Here is a 10,056-nt window from a genome sequence, read left to right on the forward strand (position 1 = left end):
GGAAGGTCATGGGGGGGGGGGGTCTGTTCCCCCACCATCTAATTCTTGAGAACATTATGTCTTTCTTTTCAGTATTGGTACCTTTATGTATTTTTATTGCACTTTTAATGTTTATTATATTAAGAAGAGAAAAAAATAGAAGCACAATTTCCTATCCTTTGTTATAAACGAGTTTTTTATTTCACCTATCCAAGGGTTTGTTTTTTGGAATTTCGCGCAAAGCTACACGAGGGCTATCTGCGCTAGCCGTCCATAATTTAGCAGTGTAAGACTAGAGGGAAGGCAGCTAGTGATCACCACCCACGCCAACTCTTGGGCTACTCTTTTACCAACGAATAGTGGGATTGACCGTCACATTATAACGCACCCACGGCTGAAAGGGCGAGCATGTTTGGTGGGATGCGGATTCGAACCCGCGACTCTCAGATTGTGAGTCGAGCGCCTTATCCACCTGGCCATGCCGGGCACCCATCCAAGGGACAGGTACTTCAGCTAGTACATATATAGTGTGATATGAGTAACTGGAAATTGTTCGTCCGAATTTCATCACTGCATAATAAGAGATATGTTCTTTAAGCAGTTTGGTACACTGTATATCCATCTCTTTATTACTCTAAGTATAGCCTAAATTCAGAATTTAGTTTTGATTGAAAGAGCATTTCATATGTTCAATCATCTAGAATCAAGTTCAACTAATTATACTACCTGATTCACTCACTTATTGTTACATTTCAAAATACCTCTAGTCATAAGTGGAAGGTTATTAAAATATGTTATAGTCTTCAGTTGGTTGTCTAATTCATTTGGATTCAAACTCTAAACTTATTTGTTTCCAAGCATTATTTTGATACACACCTATTACTTGCCTTTCAGAAAAGAGGCTGTTTTAAAAATATAGACTTTTTGGTAACTTCTTCACCTTTCAGTTATCAAGTTCATACTTGTTATTAATTTTAAGGTTCTATTTATTATCCTCTTTTTCTCTCACACCATTTATATCCTACTTTCCTTTTCCCTCTGTAAAATGTATCTATTATATTTTATTTTTGTCTGTTTGCTTTATTCTTGATTATCAATATTTCTGTATTCCTCACTTTGTTCACCCATCTGCTTAGTTTCCAGTTTTATCAGACACACACATATATATAAATAAATATATATACATATAATTTTCCTACATCTTGAATCTTCTTTTTTCTCATAATTTTATAATCTTTTGAAAATTATGGTCCTTTTTTTTATAGAGTAGCATCAGCATTAACTCAAATTTTTGCTAAACTAGAATTATTAAATGCTTTTCAAAATATTAACGTTTATTATTTTTTTATTACAAAAACCTTTGCTTTCTTTCATTTTGTTAATAAACTCAGATTGAATAATTACAGTTTTCTAATTTAATCAGTGTTTTGAAAACTTGAAATTATTTGTAGTTTACTTTTATCAGAACAGATAGAACAGTAGAATTGTTAGAATAACATTAATATGTCTTCAAGAAATTTTTTTTTAAACCTCTTTAAATAAAATAAATCAGTAGCGGCTGACAGACTGGCTTATCTTTGATCCAGGCACTTCACACTGAACAAGACTCATTAACCAACAAATGGAGATAAACATTAATTGCTTAGTGTATTATTAGCATTCCTCCTAAACTCTGAGTTACTATTAGGAATTCTTCTCTCAATTTAGAGTTTAATGGATACAGCATAATGGTGAGTTGTGTGTAGTAAACAGATCTGTGATCTCAAAGGAACTAATGGAAATGATATAGCTTTCAGATTTTGATGTTTGAATCTTAAAGATTAAGTTTGGGGAAATGCTTTTGCTTCAGGATTTAAAGACTCCATCTCCCAGCTGGGTCTCATTCTCCTGGATTCCTACACTGTTTACAACATACATATCATCAGGAGAGATAATAATTATCCGTCAAAACAAGTACAATGAAGAACAGTCTAGTTGATACTGCTGTTTGTAATAGTACACTGGTGTACTTTAAACGATTGATTCATATCATTCATTGTTAATAAAACAGGCCTTGTTTAAATGCTTTGACTACTGGATTAAAAGCAAGATCAGATTACAGGCTATGATTTGTTTTCATCAACTAAATGTAGTTCAGAACCTAGAGACCAAATTTATACAGAATTGCAAATAACAGTTACCACTTAAAAAGGAAAGTTAATCACACAGAACCAATAAATGAAAGAATTTGTAAAGAAAACAGCATAAGTGGATACTTAAAAATAGTAGGTTTTAATTATTAAGTAAATCTGATGAGCTTTAAGAATCATCAGAAAAAGCTATTAATAAAAAAAAATAGAGTAAATGTTATTCTTAACCAGCTTTACAAATGTCAAAACTGATTGGTTAATAAATAGTAAATCTACATTTCTTAGGGTTTTAGACAAGTTTCAAAATACACAGTATATTATGTTTATTGCCATATGTTTTTTCTTATTTAATCTATTATTTGATATTTGTTGAAAACTCTCTTAAGTCAAATATGTTTTTTGAAGATGTATTTAATAATCATTAAATACTTAGAAACTAATTTTTTACTGATCAAAAACATTGCTTCCCTTAAACATTTCTAGCTTGCAGTGAGAAAATTTCACTATAATTCGCCTTGTTGCATAATATTAATCCATTCCTCATGTTGGACTTTGTATTGTTATTTTTTCACATTGATAAGCATAATATTACAAGGCATTAGGAATATCAAAATTCTATTACAATTTTTAAAGAAAGATGGAAATTAAGTTCTGCAGCTGTTTTCTATTTCATGATGAAACTTATGTTATTCTAGTATTATGACTGTAGAAATCATGTTAGAGTGATCCAACCTGTTGAAGGAAGATATTAAGCATCTATTGGAAAAAAAAGTGGTGATAAAAATCTTACATAGACAACCCAGTCCATGGGGTTGTGGGCATTAGTTCCACATATATATAGCTTGCATAGCTATTTATTTAATATAAACTTCTCCTAAACAATATATTATTTTCTTGACATAGATCCAGATTTTAAACAAATTTAAAAATGTAAAATGGGAATAAATCATGTGGTATTGTTAGGAATATATTATTAGAGATAACTTCTTAAACATAAATAATGAATTTTAAAGCTAATTTTGTTGAAATTGTATTATAATATACATTTTTTTCTTTGCTCTTCATGTGTTTTTGTCAAGATTCTTGTGCAGTTTTAAACAATAATTTCCATTCATTTTTTACATATAGTGTGTAAAGTATCAACTAGAATTATCCACATGTATGTGATTTTCTAATTCAAATTTTGTAGTCAAGTGACAAGAAATTATCAACTACAAACATTTTTTACCCAGAAAGAAAAAAAAAATTAAATTCCAGGCTAAGTTGAAAAACAACAATGATATTGGATTTACATTAATTAAATCACTCTTAATATTTAAATTAAAATTATATATATTACTGAACCATACTAATCAGTTTACCATCATGAACAGAAAACCTCATATATAAGGTGATTGTATCTTAAAAACTACCTTCTTAGGGGAATTGATATTAACTTCTAACCAGAGCAAGCTAATTATGTACTTAAAACAAAAACTAAAAATCAACCTGGCAATTCATTATAGCTAATTGAATAAACTCTTTTTAAATTTCCTTTTATAAAGATTAAAATGCATTATTTCATCAACTGGGTGCCATCAATGTTAACAGTATTTTAAGCCTTAAACCCACTAATATCTCATGAGGGTCGACCAGCTTAGGTGCTTTAGGTTAGTCCTAAGTACATATATTAAGTTAACGATGCAAAACAACCTCTATAATAAAAGTAAAAAATATAATAAGATCAAATTAAAAAGTTAAATTATTAAATTTTATAACCAATTCTATTTGTGAAGGTAACAGTGAGTAAATAGTATATGATATCTTACTTAGGGAACACAGGAGCACTAGCTGTTGGCTTGAGCTACTGTTGTAGAATTGATTCTGTTTGAAAAACATAAGACCAGTATAACACATCTGAATTTTCTCCAGTGCTCCCTAACATGTCTTTTGACTAATGAAATTCATTAAACCACTCTGAAACATAATTTTAGAAAAGAGTGGCTATTAAAATATTTGTGTCAGCAAAACTTAAACTTTCATTCAGTTTCTTATAACTTAACTGACAGAAAGAAAAACGTTTTTCTACATCTAACAAAGAAAAATTTTTAAAATGCATTCAAATCCATCAGCTTAATTCTGTCCTTTGTCACTAATATTCCATTTTTGGTTACTTGTTTGCTCATGTTTTAATGCTTAAAGTTAAACCATTTGTTTTTATTGTAGTAAATAAACACGAACTATATCATTTTTACCATTTTATACTGTTGTCTTAATGGAAAATGAGCATTTGCCATTAATGTAAGCCCCTTTAAATGATTCTTCTTGGACGTTCTCAAACACTTTTACAAAATGTAGCATTTAAACTACATTAAATGATTCTCAGTTTTACCTAGATGCAGTTAGAAATTTAAATATACATAAAAGGATGTTTTAATAGTAATGTATATTATTTGGATTCTGTACACAAAATTACTGTAAGCAACTCTACACATTTCACTTTGTTCCAGACAAATTTCACTCATCTGGGGAATCATCAGGCTTTCCCAGGTATAGGAAATGGAATTGCCAAGTGTCCTTTTGATCCAGATGATAATGCAACTGCAGTTTGGGTTGGTAAGTAAAATGTATTAATTTTTTGATTATGTTTCTAGTAATAGATGATTTTGTAAATCTTAGTTTTTAGTATTGTACATAATATATGTGTTTTTGATGATGTTATATTTGATAGTGGTTACTTTAGCTGTGCATGACTATAATGTTTTCACAGACTATACAACAGATACATATGTTAGTTTCCAGATATATGAAAATAAAGAATATGATTGATTCAATCTAGAAATGTAAAAACAAAAACAAAAAAAAATTATACAATTGAAATGTTTTGGTCTTGAACTTGTATCTCATTTAAAGTATTTTTGATAAAAGAAAATTAAACCATATTGTTTTTTTTTTACTTTTGATTAAAACTTTCTTTTTATTCAGATGATATTGGTTAGTTATTTTGCATGTTATCTTGTTTATATGTAATGTATGTGTGAACACATAAGTTACTTATGTTATACAGCTGTACGTTCCACTTATAATAATAATTTATCCAAAATCAATTGTTTTAATTATAGATGTATTCCTGTAATTAAAGATTAATATTCTAAGAAAGAATACATTAAAAAATATTTTGTCATTTAAACAATTTCAAGCCTAAGATTATCAAGTATTTTTTGTACTTGTAAGGATTAAAAATTTATTTTACTTGTAGAATATTTAATGCTGTGCATTAATTTTTAAATATTAGCTCATATGCAATGCACCATTTATTTATGTACTCTGTAAGTTTCCATGTTACTTATGATATACTTGTCATCTATTCGTAGCATATATAATTATATATAGTTGCCAGCATGCCTTCAAGATGTGATACAGTGAAAGAGTAGACCTGTTTCTTTATGTAATTTAATGAATGATGTTGGTATTTTCAAACTCAATGGAACTTTTTCCTCACAAGGGTAAAAAAAAGTTAATTAAGGCCCTTGATTTTTAAGGATCTGCCAGAAGAATATAAATATATATATATATATACACATGTGTACATATGTGTATGTTTGAATAGAACAAGGAAACCCAGGAAGCTTTCCTGGACTTTACAGTGGTACTGTAGCTGAGTTTAGTAGAGCTGACACAGTCATTTTCCGAACTGACCTTTATGATTTAGTAACAGGCAGAAAAGTTCATCGTTACAAGAGAACTATCAAATATGATTCCAAATGGCTCGATAGTAAGTATGTCTAATATACAATCCCTAAATAATAGATATCAGCTTATATCATGAATATTGCTTTTAGGAAGTTAAAATATAATATTCTTTTTAGCAATTATCCCTAAAACATGCATCAGTGATTGGTTTATTTTGTACTTCTGTTCTCTTAGTGTTTTGAAAAAAGCTTTTTGATTTTTCCTGAACAAAATAGGATTGCTAAAAGGTGTCAGATTTTTTATTGAGTTCTAATATATTTAATAATTTTCCTTCTTTTTTGAAGTTTGCCTGACAAATTTTCCATAACATTCGTATATTTTTCCTAATGTGGTATATGTGCTTTTCATGCAGAATTAGCATGCGTGCTTTTATAATGTGTTACTCTAAATAAGTATATTTTCACTCACATAAAAAAGTGAGTGAATGAGTATGTGTGTGTAATTAAACTCCCATAAAAAAGTGAGTGTGTGTGTAATTAACCTCCCATAAAATCATCTGAGTATGAGCAAGTGAAATGAGTTCTTGTAAAATAATTAAGCTGCAAAGATTTAAGATGTTTCTGCATGACATTATTTAGTTTAGGTCTGGTTACCAAAATAATATTGTATTTAGCTATTAATGATTAATACTTATTCTGGTGTTTCAAATAACTATAATTTTTGTGTTTGGTCTTTTGTAGAACCACAGTTTGTAGGCTCGTATGACATAGGAGACTATGTTTATTTCTTCTTCCGAGAAAATGCTATTGAATACATCAATTGTGGGAAGAACATTTTCTCACGTGTTGCAAGAGTGTGCAAGGTAAGTCCTGTAAATCTTTTCTACTTGATATTAAAATTCACAAGATCTTTGTAAACATACAAGAAATGTATCTTATCTCATCATTCAACTATTTACTAGATACAAGATATATTTGAAGAAAGTAACTTTTTATACTTATTAACCATAAAAGTTCTCACAGAATGCACCCTGACTCTACAGTTTTTTTGACAAGTGCAATAACCAACTTAAAATATACATCAATGAATTCCTCATTTTCAAAAATTTAGGTCTAGGTTCCAAGATCTACTTTCTATCACAATTTGTTCTTGAGTTTGACTATTTTGATAATGATAATGACCTTCAGTGTGAACTTGACCTTTGAGATACACTTACTCAAAGTTAATCAATTAGTTCTTGGAGGACACCTAATCTTTGTGGCAAATTTGGTTGAAATCAGATGAAAACTTTTCTAGCCACGTGATTAACCTTTAGTGTGACCTTTACCTTCATGCACGTATGCAGGGTGATTCAGCCAAACCCAATATTTTTGTGATGTAAAGAAATTATGATTATATAGTTATTGTGCAGCTGCTTGTGGTATTTAACAATTTCTACATAATCTACATTCTTCTGATGAAACATTAGCATTTTTTGGCTTGAAATAGTCACTTGCTCCCAGAATCCCGTAGCATTAGTATGCTTTGCATGCTGATTGTGCTTTGTACAATGTGTTGACTTTTAATCTCACAAATTAGAACTCATTTCAAACATTCTATCTACAGGCACATTAGACCTAAATTCACTTAAAATTAGTCAATTAGTCCTTTAAAGATACTAAATCTTTACAACAAATTTGATTTATAGAATTCAAACACATTAAGAAAACAGGATTCTACCATTAGAGAAGGTAATTATAATCTCTTTTTAGTAAGAAAATGAGACATGTTGTAATTTTCAAAATAAAGAAGTGTTTATTCCTTTGCGGACTTACAAAATTAGAAACTGGGTTTCAATACCTGTGGTAGGCAGAGCACACATAGCCCATTTTGTAGCTGTGTGCTTAACTTCAAACAAACAAGATTATTCCTTATGGCCAATTAATTTCTACACAAGGAAAACATTTGATTTGTGAAGACATATATTTTCTTCCCCTCCCACAGCATCCTTAATACTGATATTATTCCTTTACTGCAAATAAATGTATTTATTAATGTACTTGCATTGTAACTCTAAACTTAAACTCATTATATAGTATGCTAAGTCTGGCTAATATATGTTGCAGTAATCACATCAAGGTAATTAAGGTTCATATATTATACAGCACAGTGCACAGTAATCCTCTCAGCATCCATCTTCAAAAAGTATTTCCATGTCAAACGTCATTTGAGTGACATGTAGCTCCATAAACACGCTAAGTACCAGTACAATTTTTTTCACGAATCTGTATAGGTGCATTATCTAAGATTGGTTTTCTTTTTTCAGCATTTCAAACAAATATGTGATAAAAGGTTTTTACCTATTCGAATATTTTTTTCTTCATTACATTGGTTACATTTTCAGGAAAATCAATAGAAGGGTTGATATATAAAAATATTCCAAAACTATTTAAGTTATTAATGTTTTTACTTTTAAAAATAACCCCTCTTTTGGTATCTTTATAACATGTGTTGTAGTATCTATGTGAAACTCATCAAATAACTTGCAAAAATTTCTATTTAGCCATTTACTTACTTCACTTCATTTTAGCATATAAGCATTTTTTATTCATATAACTGAAATGAAACTGTGATTTTAGTGTATGTAGTCGCAAGAGAGATATATAGTCTTTGCTACACTGCTTATAATAATTGATTATGGCAGATAGTTATTTTAATTATATCACCTAAGTTCAGGTACAGGTCCTCGTTGTTCAATAAAAACAAGATTATTACTGAAATGAAACTAAGATCCAATACTATGTAACATAAGTTTAAACACCAAAAAGGAAGAAAAACATCTACAGTTAATATATGTTTATAATGATTTTTAAGCTTATTGGTTTTCCAATATTTTGCTGGCTTTAAGCATTTAAACTGTACTGTAATGCATATATGAATAGTGTTTTATTTAATTTTTTGTCTCATCATTCAGTCTAAATGACAAGTTCTGGTACTGAACGTAAAGCTTATTGGGTATTTAGTTGTAGGAGATAAAAGATAGATTTTTCTACATACCTCAAATTTTGAGCTGCAATGGAAAAATTAAGAAGTTGTATAAAAAAATCTGCAGTGAACTTGTTTTTAGAATACTTATAAAACACAAGTTTATATTTACCTACTATTAAAAGGTCATTAGTGTCTGTTTACAAACACATATAAAATTTTTCAAATGTTGTAGATGTGTGTGGTTCGTGATAGTATGAGAACAAGAAATTGCAGGATTCTGTCTAGTGCATGAACAAATTAATTAAGTTAAACATTTGAATTGGGAAAATTCAAGTATACTGACTTTAAACAACCTGTCTTCCTCCATTTAGCTTAGTTTTTAAATGTTTATAGCTAGATATATGTAAGCAGAAATGAGCTAGAAAACTTTATATACAAAAATTTCATAAACTGTGACTCAACTGTTGGAAGAAAGTATTCCTGTATTTATATATAATTCATATTTCATACATTTCATTGTTTTTTCAGCGAGATACTGGTGGGAAAAACATTCTGAATAATAACTGGGCATCATTTTTGAAAGCTCGTTTGAACTGTTCAATACCAGGAGAATTTCCTTTTTATTTCAATGAAATACGTAAGTATAATAACTCGTTTAGGTTTTAAAAGTGTGTTAGATAAGTTATCAGTCTTTTTCAATAAGATATCTAAAAATAGGTTACAAGAAGCTTACAGAAACTACGTTATTGAATTATGTAACTTTGATTACTAAACAGGACAGTCAATAGTGGCTGAATTTACATGACACTGTCTGAGGTGTAGCCAGGGGGTCAAATGACCACCCCAGTATTCTAAAAGGTCCACTATTTTCAGATTTTTTTAAAATGACAACTTGACTTAGCATTGCAAATATTCCATATCTATAATATGTATAACTATTGAAAGTACAAGAAAGAAGTGTAAAAAAATGGACATAAAATCATGCTGAATAACAGATCCATTGATAATTAGTTTTACTATTTTAAATATTATTTTTAGTAGTTTTTTATATTGCTAATGCTCAACAATTATCATCTGTTGTTATTTTGATTAGTAAACTGGATTTTCTTGCAGAAGGCATTTACAAAGTTCCAGATGATGACAGTAGATTCTATGCTGTATTCACGACATCTATGTAAGTTTGACAAAGATAAATTTATCTGCAGGGGGGGGGGGGAGGAGACAAAATGATATCAAAGCTATAACTAGGGAAACCCAAAATAAATAATCCAGGGGGAAGTCTCCCCCCCCCCCTGGAGATAATTTTTTT

The 10,056-nt window shown here is 29.5% G+C and overlaps 1 pseudogene; it reads left to right on the forward strand.

Moving 5' to 3' along the window:
* The window catches only part of LOC106458662, an 87,512-nt pseudogene that overhangs the window by 64,844 nt on the left and 12,612 nt on the right, over window positions 1-10,056 (forward strand).

Source organism: Limulus polyphemus, unplaced genomic scaffold (genome assembly GCF_000517525.1).
Source record: "Limulus polyphemus unplaced genomic scaffold, Limulus_polyphemus-2.1.2 Scaffold498, whole genome shotgun sequence".
Classification (NCBI taxonomy): domain Eukaryota; kingdom Metazoa; phylum Arthropoda; class Merostomata; order Xiphosura; family Limulidae; genus Limulus; species Limulus polyphemus.